Here is a 13,373-nt window from a genome sequence, read left to right on the forward strand (position 1 = left end):
TTCATTAAATCTGTAGACTGTTCTGGAAAGTATGAATGTTTCAATAATGTTTACACTTTCGATCCATGAGAAAGGGATATCTTTTCATTTTTGTGAATTCTTTAATGTCTTTCATCAACATTTTATAACTTAATATGCAGGTCTTTTGCCTCCTTAGTTGAATTTATTCCTAAGTACCTTTTTATAACTATTGTAAATAAAATTGTTCTCTTGATTTCCTTTTTAAGTAGTTTGTTGTTAGTATATACAAATGCTACAAATTTTGTATGTTAATTTTGTTTCCTGTAATTTTGCTGTACTCATTTGTTCTCATAGTTTTTTGGTAGGGTCTGTAGGATTTTCTTTTTTTAAGATCATGTCATTAGCAAACAATGACAGTTTCACTTTTTTCTTTCCTATTTGTATGACTTTTATTTTTATCTCTGGCAAGGACTTTCAGTAGAAGTAGCTTTGAAGTAGGACTTTGAAAATAGAACTTTGAATAGATTCAGCAGGAACATACATCCTCATCTTGTTCCAGGTATTAGAAGAAAGGCTTTTGATTTTTCACCACTGAGTGTAATGTTAGCTGTGGGCTTCTTATATATAGCCTTTGTTATGTTGAAGTATATTACTTCTATACCTAATTTGGTTAGAGTTTTTATTTTGAAAGTATGCTATAATTGTCAGATTTTCTATGTCTTCATGATTCAGTCTTGGCAAGTTGTATATGTCTAGGAATTCATTTATTTCTTCTAGGTTATCCAATGGGATGATGTAATTGTTCACAGTAGTTTCTTATGATCCTTTGTATTTCTGGATTATTAGTACAAATGTCTCATCTTTCATTTCTCATATTATTTATTTCAGTCCTGTATTTTTTTCTTAGTGTAGCTAAAGGTTCCTCACTTTTTGTTTATCTTTTCAAAACACAACTCTTAGTTTTGTTGAGCTTTGTGTTGTTTTTCTAGGCTCTATTTCACTTATTTCTGCTCTGATTTTTGTTATTTTTTTCCTTCTTCAGACTTTGGGCTTGGGTTGTTTTTCTTTTTCTCATTCTGTTAGGTGTAATGTTAGCTTGTTTATTTGAGGTCTTTTTTCTTTTTAGATGTGGGGATTTATTGTTATGAACTTCCCTTTTAGATCTGATTTTGATGTATCCCCTACATTTTGCTATATAATATTTTCATTTTTATTTGTATCAAGATGCTTTTGCAGTTTCTCTTTTAATTTATTTATTGACCCATTTGTTCAGAAAATTCCTTTTATTACTGTTTCTAATTTTTATCATTATACTTAAAAAGAATATTTGATATCATTTTGCTGTTCTTAAATTGGCTGAGGCTTGTTTTGTGCCCTATCATGTAATCTGTCCTGGAGAATGTTCCATGTGTGCTTGAGAAGAATGTGTATTCTGTTGTTGTTGGGTAAAATGTATGTATGTCCGTTTGATCTACTTGGTCTAAAATGTTGTTTAAGTTCAATATCTCCTTATTAATGTTTCCCTACTGAAAGTGGGATATTGAAATATCTTACTAGTATTTAATTGCAATCTCTCTCTTCAAATCTTCTAATATTTGTTTTATATATTTAAGTATTCTGATATTGAGTGCATATATATTTACAATGGTTGTATCTGTTTGATGAATAGATCCTTTATCATTATATAATGCCCTCCTATGTCTTTTTTTTAATGTTTTTGGCCCTAAGGTTTATTTTTTATTATGTTAGTATAGATGCCCATGCTCTTTTGGTTTCTATTTTCTTGGAATATCTTTTTTCATACCTTCACCGTATTAATCTGCTCTTACACTGATAATAAAGACATACCTGAGACTCAGTAATTTATAAAGGAAAGAGGTTTAATGGACTCACAGTTTCACATAGCTGGAGAGGCTTCACAATCATGGTGGAAGGCAAAGGAGAAGCAAAGGCATGCCTTACATGGTGGCAGGCAAGAGAGCATGTGGAGGAGAACTCTCCTTTATAAAACTATCAAATCTCATGAGATTAATTCACTATCACAAGAACACCGTGGGAAAGGCCCATGTCCCATGATTCGATTACCTCCCACTGGGTCCTTCCCACAACACATGAGAATTATGGGAGCTATAATTCAAGATGAAATTTGGATGGAGATACAGGCAAACCATAGCATTCACCTTCAGTCTATGTGTATCCTTAAAAGGGAAGTTAGTCTCTTACCGGCAGCATTTCATTGAGCCTTGTTTCCTTTATTTGTTTCAATCCAGTTGCTCTATGTCTTTTTATTAAATAATTTAATTTTTTTACACTCAACATATTATTGATAGGGACTTACAACTGCCATTTTGATAATTGCTTTCTGGTTGTTTTGTAAATACTTTTTTTCTTCTTCTATGGCTATCTTCCTTTGTAGTTTGACGGTTTTCTGTAGTAATATGCACAGAACGCTTTGTTGTTGTTTTGTGCTTCTAATAAAGATTTTTGCCTTGCAGTTATCATGAGGCTTACATAGAATGTCTTATAGCTATAGCAGTCCATTTCAAGCTGAAAAAACTTAACTTTGATTGCATACCACAACTTTACACTTTTACTTTCCTCTCCTTCAGATTTTATGTTTTTGATGCTAGAATTTCCATCATTTTGTGTCGTGTATCCCTGACCATTTATTTTAGCTATAATCATTATTAATAGTTTTGTCTTTTAATCCTCTTCCTAAGGATACAATTGCCTTATGTAACATCTTTACAGGCTTACATTTTTCCAATTATGGTTGAACTTCCCATTTTGCTCCTGAAGGCAACCAGCTCATTTTTGCAGATAGGCTGCAAAGTTGGCTGGTATCTGCAATAGAATGCCACAGCTGGCACAACCAGAAGTACAAGATCTGCATACTGGTCACTATGTGACCTTTGCCTTCTTTTTTTGTTTGTTTGTACCTGACTCCTGGTGGTCTGTTCCTGCTGTTTCCCCTGGTGTTACCCATGAGGTGAGTTTGAAGTGGGCTTTCTGGGAAGCATCTTGAAGTGCTAGAGAAGCTAGATGACTGCCTTCAGTTCTTTTTACCCTTTCATAAATTGCGGACCCAGGAAAATTCTCTCTGTCTGATGTTTTGCCAAATTGGAGGAGCAGCACTGTTGGAGTGAGACTTTTCTTCTTACCTTTCTAATTCAGACTTTCTTCAGTTCTGCAGACCCAATAGGTGTCTCAGGCTTCTTTCCAAGTATTGGGTTTTCAAAAATGTGGTCTGATCTGAGCTAGTTGAAGTTTCTGTGATGGGGAGTGGCATCTGAGACTTCCTATTCTGCCATTGTGGTGATATCACTTCTTTATTTTTTTTTTCTGAGACAACTTTATATATGCTTCACTTGCTACTTTCTATACAAATAATGAACACCATATGAAAATGAAGTCTTCATGCTTTTGTTTAAAGATAAAGGGTTTAAGCATCCTGGTTGTAAATTAAGTTTAGAGGGAGACTTGGCATTTGCATAGCCTGTAACACTTAAAACATGCTTCAACCCATTAAAAGCTATTAATTTGTTATAATGTAATGACAGCATAAGAAGCTATTGACAGGAAAAATAAGAGATCAGTCAAATTTACTTTCCCAGTTCCATATAGCAAGTAGAATTTACTGAAGAAAGTAATTTAAACCTATGTATATTGATTATTCCAGAATTTTTCTTTGCCAGCAGGCTGTGTTCAGTCTTCTTATACTCATTTTGATCAATTGATCAACAGAAACAATTAAGTTTATAATACAAACATTATACTTTTCTGTGCTAAGTGGAAGTAGAGGATGGAATTGAGGTCCCTGACTTCAAAAAGATCCACATCTTATGGGGATAGAGGGTGCAACATGAGAAATCACACAGTGATGTTGTATATGTTATATATAGCCAGGAGGGGACTGGCTGTACTAGGCAAAAAATTTCTGCCTGGAAAACTTAAGAGAAAGTGTGCCTTTACCATTTCCTCTCTCTCTCTCTCCCATCAGCCAACTAGATGTGAGTCTCTAAAATAAATTTAGTAGTTATATGTCGACGATGAAAGAGTCTCTGCCACCCTCACTGACTTGCATTGGACTGATTTGACCCAGGAATAAATATATTTTGCTAAACCACTGATATTTTGGAGTGATTTATTGTAGCTGCTCATATGCCCTGACTAATTCCTAAACATACTCTAGTCACTCAAAAAAAAAATTTACTAAGCACCTACTAGGAGGCAAGCACAGTGCTAAGAACATGAGGGTACAAGGGAGAACAAGATAGACAAGAGTCTTCATTTTCAAAGCATACATTGTAGTGTGGGAGACACACAAGAAACATGTATTTAAATAATGATAATGGTTATTAATTATGTCTTGAGCCATGTGATAAGTAAGCCAGATTGTATGACTCAGAGTAAGTCAGTTACATGATTTAGGGATCTTTCACATGGAATGGTCAGGGCATGTCTGTAGAAGGGGGTAACAATGAAACTGTTACTTAAAGGACAGAAAGAAATAGTAAAGCAAAAGAATCTAGACAAGAGGGCTCCTAGCACAGGAAACGGGGCAAAAAGATGCTGCATCTGGAAGAACTTAATACATTTTGGAAATTAAGAGAGATTTGTATGACTTGAGTATAGGAAGGGAGAGAGGCAAGTTTAGACTGGAGAAGCAGGCAGTGGCTTGCTCATGTAGAATTCGGGGTGGGGGAGCATTTATTTATTTTTATGTTTATCCTAAATACAATAGAAATACATGGAAAAAGGCCAGGCATTGTGGCTCACACTTGTAATCCCAGCACTTTGGGAGGCCAAGGCAGGAGGATCCCTTAAGGCCAGGAGTTCAAGCCCAGGTTGGGAAACATGAAAAAAACCTGATCTCTATCAAAAATACAAAAAATTAGCTGGGCTTGGTGGCATGTGCCTGTAGTCCCAGCTACTCAGGAGGCTGAGGTGGGAGGCTGGATTGAGCCCAGGAGGTGGAGGTTGCAGTGAGGTGAGATTGTGCCATTGCTCCCCAGCCTGGGCAACAGAGACAGAGAAAGAAAGAAAGACGGAAAGAAAGACAGACAGACAGACAGAAAGAAAGAGAGGGAAAAGAAAAGAAAGAGAGGAAGGAAAGAAGGAAGGAAGGAGGGAAGGGAGAGAAAGAAAGGGAGAGAGAGAAAGAAGGAAGGAAAGGAAAGAAAGGAGGAGAAAGAAAGGCAGGAAGGAAGGAAGGGAAAGAAAAAGAGAAAGAAAGAGGGAAAGAGAAGAAAAAGAAAAAAAGAAGAGAGAAAAGTTGTAAGTAACGGAACAATGTGACTTAGTTTACTTTAAATGAGTTAACATGTAGAAAATGTGTAGCTATATTAAGAGCTACATATAAGTTAATAGTAGTAGGTAGTAGTGGGGCTTATCTCTGAAAATATAGCGTGGGATACTGTAGGACATATGGGTGGAGTATGGAGACAAGAAGAAAATTGGAGAGACAAATTCAGAAGCTATTACGGTGGCCTAGACTATGCCAGTGATTTGACCTAAATTGCTAAAAGAAGAGAGAGAAAAAAGTGGATGGATCCCAGTTATAGCTTGGCAGTGGATGTCAGAGTGAGCATGAGGAAAAGGTAGAAGGGAGGCATGTCTCCTAGATTCCTGGCATTAGAAAGGATGCCAGAGGATGGCGGTATTCTTTTTTGGGATGGAGCAGAAATGGCATAGGAGTCAAAGATTCCGTTTCAGACATGTTTATGGAGGTGCTAGTGAGACATACAGATGGCGAGCTCAAACAGGCAGGGGAATATTTGAGTCTGCAGCTCAGAGCAGAGGGCTAGATGGAGACATTTATTTGAAAAGTGGTAACATAAAGATAACCTTGAAGCCTGGAGTAAAAATGAAGTTGCTAAGTAAAGAATATAAATAGAAAATAAAAGTGGCCCAAGAAGTAGCCCTTAAAACAACAGCAACAAGATTTAGAGGTCTGGAATGAGAGGAGAAGCAAATAGTGAAACTAAACTCCATCCTTCAGTTCATGCCTATACAAGTCCTAACTACTGTAAATGTCTGAAACAAGCTTCATGTCTTTTGAATATACCATTCAATTTGTCCACAATTCCTTACCCACTCGTGCCTGTTCTTATTTCATTATTCCCTGTGGACTTGCAGAGGTCTTTCTAGCCCTTCTCTGTTTCTCTGTATCTTCTCTCTTTTCTTCTTCCTGTTCTGGACTACCCCAGTATTCTCTGTTCTACAATCAATACCCAAGAGGAAGTCAACCCATTTATTAGGCTACGTTAATTAGCATTGTTCTGATCATAGGGGAGAGCTCTTTGTGACAGGCCACCTCATGAGTCATCCCAGCGTATGGGCGGTAGCCATTCTATTATAGTTAGTGCTCAATTTCTGCATTACAGTAACCCAGTATCTTTTGCCTGAGCAAATAAACTGTTTAGCTAGAAGGAGACTTTGAGCATAGCATGTAAGTGATAAATCTCATAAAATAAATACTTATTGAATTGAAATTATTCAGTCACTTATAGGTGAGTCACCATTCTATCTGTACCAACTGACAGCTCTCGGACAGTTTTCTACCCTTCTCTTTTCACCTTTATCACCATTCTGAGAAGTGATTGGTGAGCATCTTTCAGTAGTCTTTGCAGAGATATAGAAAGACATTGCAGGTAAAATGTGTGTCAGGATACAGGATATGGGAATCAACTAAAAAATTAGCAGGGAGTTTTTATTTTTGCCAAATTCTCTGTTTCACAATTACATCCAATTACTGTCCCAGGGATTTGCGAATATGGATAAATGAAGGCAGACATGTGTACTTTAATAATGTGTTTACAGGCAAAAAAAAAACAAAAACTGTGGCCCCATTTGTGAGATGGGAGAATTTACTCTCACTTGTTTTTAACCAATAAGTTTTTACTTTGTTTATTTTTTATTTTTATTTCTACGTATGTATTTATTTATGACATATAACCTGCTGTTTTGGAGAGTTTCATCTGAAATACTTGGGACAAAAAGAGAATTCAGTTACAGATGAAAATAGTTTTGTTTCCATTATTCTAGATGTGTAGTGACCCAAAAATTATCTTGTATTATGACAATTATGTTTATAAAGCCACTAACTATCACCAGATGACTCTGATGTTTGATTGCAGGTTTTGGGGTTTTTTTGGTGCCATTTTGTGGAGAAAAAGAAAGACATTATTGCATCGCGGGTTAGAGTTGGTGGTTCTTCCTTTGAAAAATTATTTGACTATACAATTTAGAACCAAGTCTTTGGCCTGCTGCTAAAAAAACTGTGTATAATTATTTTTTCTATCATTTTTTTCCAACAATGGTATTATAGTCACATTAAGTTCAGAAAAAACAAAATTTGCATCAGTTTAAATCCTTGCACTATTGTGATGAAAGATAAATTAACCAAAAGTCCCATGTAAGACGATTACATTGCCATCTCCTAGAAAATAATGTTACCTAGTTATGTGTTCTATTGTTCTTGTTGTCTATGAATATTTATCCATAAATATTTGACAATTTCAACATATTTTGAATGCTCATTAAATATTAATATATTGTACATTTATTGTGTGATAAATGTAACACAGGTAGATGTTAAAATCAATACAACTTTCAATTGAAATAAACTACCTGCCAGTCTCATCCAGAAGCTTAGGTTTTATAGACTGCCAATTTAAAAGGGAAAATCTCAGACTGCTTGTGGATTCATGAATGTCGTGAATTTCACTAGGAAGAACTGTTCAATTACTTCTGCCTGTGGAGTTAATGGTCTGCCTACTTCTCAACTCCTGCAGTGCCAACCCCTACAGACCCCAGGCTACTGTGTTCACAGAGAGGGTCTTTATGGAACATATAAGTATACCTTGAGCTCTTGCTGTGGGCAGCCTTGTAATACAAAGGCTCTTCCTCAGGCTCAACAAAAGATCCTCCTATAAGGAAAAGTGTTAAGAGGTAGGGGATCATGGAGTTTGATCCAAAGTTCTTTGAATTTTGGTCATGGTGTTTTTGAGGTTTTATTGTTTGGCTGTTCTTACATAATAACAGAACTCCTTATTTTCTTTTGGGAACAACTCTTCCACCTCTTAGTCATGTGGTTTTTATGTGATCGACACCCACAACTCTGCCTCCCTCTCCCCAATTGCTGTCATATGTAGCCACGTGATTCAAACCTGGACATATAGAGCACCACACCACACTGCCCATAGTGATTAATCCCGGGTGCTTAATCCAAGGTGAAGTTCTATGACACATAGAACTTTGAAATCCCTCAATCCAAAAATGCCTGAAATTGCTCCTGTTTCTCATCATTTCTATTTATTGTATAAGCTCATTTGAGCTTTTGCTGTCACCTGCAGTTGAATGAAGCCTCACTTATACAGAAATATTTTGTTGTTTCACCTTGAAACAGGATTGAACATGAGCAATATTTTGTCTTCAGTTTTAGACTTTTTCCTATTTCAAAATAGTTTCAAATTTGCAAAATTTGCCAAATAAGAAAAATAGTATGAACAAAAATCATATACAGTTATCCAGATTTTGCCTTTGTGAACATTTTAGTACATTGCTTTATCTTCTGTTCTCTCTCTCCCTCTCATTCTCCTCTCCCTCTACTCTCTCTCTCTCTAATACATATACATATATACATACAGCTAATTTTTTGAACTGTTTCAGGCTAAGTCAGATATGTAGTTTTGGCTCAATGTGTATTTCCTAAGAATACAGATACTCTCTTACATTATCACATCATTGTACACTGATAAACTTTACAGATTTACATAAATCTGAGATTTACTCATTTTATCTAATCTATAGCCATATTTTATTTTCTTCAATTACAATAATGCCTTTTATAGAATCATACCACCCTACTCCTTCAGGAGCTGGATGGGATTTAGGTATTACACAGGATTTTGCTATGTCTGTTTAGATTCCCTTTGCCTGAAACAATTCCATGGCCTTTGTTTTCTGGTAACAGTTTTTAACAGTACCAGCCATACTTGTAATATAAAATTTATTGTTTTTTGCTTGACTAGTGTTTCCTCCTCATGATTAGATTGAGTTTTCGCATTCTTTGCTGGGATAATACATAGGGATACTGAGTCCTTCTCAGCGAATCTCATCCATCACATCTAGAGCCACACACCATCCATCCGAGACAGTGCTGATAATAATTTTGATCCTCCAGTCAAAAAAGTGTTTCCTGCTTTCTCCAATATGTGCTTTTTTTCCTACCTTGCAATTAATAATCTGTGAGAACATACTCTGAGAACCATAAACATGTCCTGCTTCTCCTTAAAATTTCCTAGTAAATTTAGCATCTATGAATGACTCTTGCCTCGCTTCCTTCATGTTTAAAAATAAGACTTCTGCATGTAAGTTGCTTATTTTTGTACTTAAATATTTTAATTTGAGATTAGTGTAGATTAACAAGCAACAGCATGAAATAATACAAAGAGATCATATGTACCTTTTACCCAGTTTTCCCTAATAGTAACATCTTCCCAATTATAGTAAATGTAACAACAGGATACTGACATTAACACAATCAAATGAGGCATTTGCATCACAAGGACCTCTCATGTTGCCTTCTCATAGCCACATCCACTTTGCTTCCATCTGCACACTCTCTTTAAATCCTGGGAGTCACTCATCTGTTCCCTATTTATATAATTTGGTCATTTCAAGAATGTTATTGAAATGGAAACACATAATATATAACCTTTCAGGATTGACATATTTACTCAGCATAATTCATATGACTGAGTAGTATTCCACAGCATGGATTTACCATAGTTTAACTGTTTGCATATTGAAGGACATCTGGGCTGTTTCCAGTTTTTTACTATTATGAAAAAAAGCTGCTATATCTCTTCACATACAGATATTTGTGTGAACGTAAGTCTTTATTTCTCTAAGCTGAATGCTTAGAAATGCAATTGCTGAGTCATATGGTAGATGCATATGTACTTTTTAAATAAACTGTCCAACTTTTGAGAGTGACTATTCTGTTTTACATTCTTACCAGCAATGTGTGAGAGATCCAGTTTCCCTGCATCCTCACTAGCATTTGGTATAGTCACTATTGTTATTGTAGCCATTTGCACAGATGTATAGTGATATCTCACTGTGGTTTTAATTTGCATTTCTCTGATGACTCATAACGTTGAATACTTTTTTGTGTGTTTATTTTCTATCTATATATCTTCTTCAGTGAAATGTCTCTTCCTGTCTTTTGCCCATGCTATAATTAGTTTGCTTGGTTTTTACTATTAGGTTTTAAGAGTTCTTTATATATCCTAAATATCAGTCCTTTGTTGAATATGTGGCTCTTGAATATTGTCTCCCATTCTGCAACTTGTCTTTTTATCTCTGAAAGGGATTCTTACTGTGAAAAGTAGTATAATTTTGATGAGGTCCAATGTATCCATTTTTTCGCTTAAGGGTCATGTTTTTGATGTTACGTCCAAGAACTCTTTGCCTAGCTCTCTATCATGAAAATTTGCTTCTGCATTTTGTCCTAAATGTTTTATAGTTTTGTGTTTTACATTTAAGTTTGTGATATATTTTGGTTTGCATTCAAATTTATTGTGATAAATAAGGTGACATAAAATTTGCCATCTTAATCATTTTTAAGTGTGTAGTGCAACGGTGTTAAGCATATTTACATTATTGTAAAACAGATCATCAGAACTTTTTCTTCTTGAAAATCAGAAATTCTATACCCATTAAACAACTCCTTTTCTGTCCCTCTGCCCAGCTCCTGGTAACTGTCATTCTACTTTCTGTTTCTAGATTTTGTCAACTTTAGATACCTCATATTTATGGAATTATACAGTATTTGTCTTTTAATACAAAGCATTGGCTTATTTCACTTAACATAATGTCATTTTGTTTTCCTTTTGGTACAAGGTATGAGACTTAGAAAGAGATTATTTTATTAATTGATTGATTTATTGATGGATTATCTGTGGATATCCAAGTGAACCTGCACCATTTGTTGTAAAAGCTATCTTTCCTGCATTTAATTGTTTTTAAACCTTGATCAAATATTAGTTGGGCATATTTGAATAAATCTGTTTCTGGGTTGTAGACTTTTGCATTGCAATTCATAAAATATATTGGTCTGTAGTTTGTTTGTTTATGTTGTACCTTTTGTCTCATTTTGCTATCAGAGTAGTTTGCGCTTCATAAAATAACTTGGGAAATGTCTCCCTCTTATATTCTCTGGAACAGATTGTGAATAATTGGTGTTAATTATGCTTTAATTGTTTCGTTGAACATTTAGGGGGACAGTTGGTAAATTCAATTCCCTTAATAGTTGTAAGAGTATTCAAATTATCTAGTTTATATTGAGTAAGTTATAGTAGTTTGTGTCTTTTGAGAAACCTTTTCATCTAAGTTGTCAAATTTATGCATGTAAAGTTGTTTATTAGTTCTCTGTCCAAATCCTTTTATTATCTCTGTGTTCTGCAGTGATTATCTTGTTTTGTTACTGATTTTGATCATTTGTGACTTTTTTATCTTTTTTTGTTAGAAATGTTAGACATTTGTTAATTTTATTAATCTTTTCAAAAAACAGCCCTTTGTTCTATTGAATTCCTCCATTGTTTTTCTGTTTAAAATTTAATTAAATTCTGTTTTGAGCTTTCTCGTGTCCTTCCTTCTGTTTACTTTGGTTATTCTAGGTTTCTGAGTTGATTAGATTATTGATATAAAACTTTCTCTCTTTTATAACATATGCATTTAGTGTTATAAATAGTGTTCCAAAAACTATCTTTTAATTGTTATATTTAAACCATTTTTTATTTAATGTAATTATTTATATGTTAGAGATAAATTTCATCATTTATTTTTTGTTCCCTGTTTATTATTATTATCATTATTTTAAGACAGAGTCTCGCTCTGTTGCCCAGGCTGGAGTGCAGTGGCGTGATCTCGGCTCACTGCAACCTCCGCCTCCTGGGTTCAAGCGATTCTTCTGCCTCAGCCTCCCAAGTAGCTGGGACTACAGGCCCACACCACCACACTCGGCTTATTTTGTATTTTTAGTAGAGACGGGGTTTCTCCATGTTGGTCAGGCTGGTCTTGAATTCCTGACCTCAGGTGATCCACCTGCCTTGGCCTCCCAAAGTGCTGGGATTACAGGCATGTGCCACCACGCCTGGCCTATTATGCTTTTTTTTTTTAAATTTCTCTGTTTTCTGTTTCCTGCTATTTCTATTTCCTTAGTATTTCAGTGGTTTCTGTAGGTATTTGTATCACAAAAAAATTAACCTTGCCCAAGGAGAGGTCTGGCCTTTGATCTAAGATTTTGGGAGGTGAGCTCTAGGAATGTCATGCCTGAAAAGAGTATCTTTGCTTATCTGGGGTCCTTAGATCACAGCAAATTGTATAACAATGTAATCTAGAGTGAGGACTTTGGGCCACACCAGATAGTCTAATAATGTGAATTAGAGTAGGGGTTTGGGGCCACAAGGTATCAGCTTGACTCTGCTCAAGTCTGAGATTAGCTGTGTGAGCAGCCATCCAGGTTTATGTGACCTAATAAAAATGCTAGAAACTAAGGCTCAGGTGAGTTTTCCTGGATGGTAATGCTTCATATATATTGCCATAAATTATTCATGGGAGGAGTTTACACTGTCCATTATCTCATTAGGAGAGGACAACTGGAAGCCACAGGTTTGGAACCCTTCTAGGCTCTACCCCTTGCATCTCTCCTGTTAGCTGATTTTAATCTGTATCCTTTTCACTGTAATAAACCACAACCATGAGTATAACAACTGTCAGCAGAGTCTGTGAGTTTTTCAGCAAATTATTAAATGTAAAGGTTGTCTTGGGGACCCCAGAACTATTATTTGGTGTCACAAGTGAGAGTGGCTGATTCTTTCCTCTATCCCCTACATTCTGCTATTGAGCCCATCTACTGAGATTTTTTTTCAAGTATTGTATTTCTCAGTTCTAATATTTCCATCTGGCTCTTCTTTTATTTTTGAGGGGGCAAGGTAGACAGAGTCTCACTCTGTCACCCAGGCTGGAGTGCAGTGGTGCGATCTTGGCAAACTGCAACTTCCACCTCCCAGGTTCAAGTGATTCTGCTGCCTCAGCCTCCTGAGTAGCTGTCACTACAGGTGTGTGCCACCACTTCTGGCTAATTTTTTTTTTGGTAGAAACAGGGTTTCATCTTGTTAGCCAGGATGGTCTTGAATCTCCTGACCTTGTGATCCACCCGTCTCGGCATCCCAAAATGCTGGGATTACAGGCGTGAGCCACTGTGCGTGGCCTCTGGCTCTTCTTAAGATCATCTTTTTCTCTGCTTAGATTTTCTGTTTCTTTACTGAGACTTTCTATTTATTCAATAGTTTCAGGTGTGTTTGTGTATGTTTGTTGAAGCATTTTTGTCATGGTTGCTT

This window comes from Pan paniscus, chromosome 2, assembly GCF_029289425.2.
Source record: "Pan paniscus chromosome 2, NHGRI_mPanPan1-v2.0_pri, whole genome shotgun sequence".
NCBI classification, from domain to species: domain Eukaryota; kingdom Metazoa; phylum Chordata; class Mammalia; order Primates; family Hominidae; genus Pan; species Pan paniscus.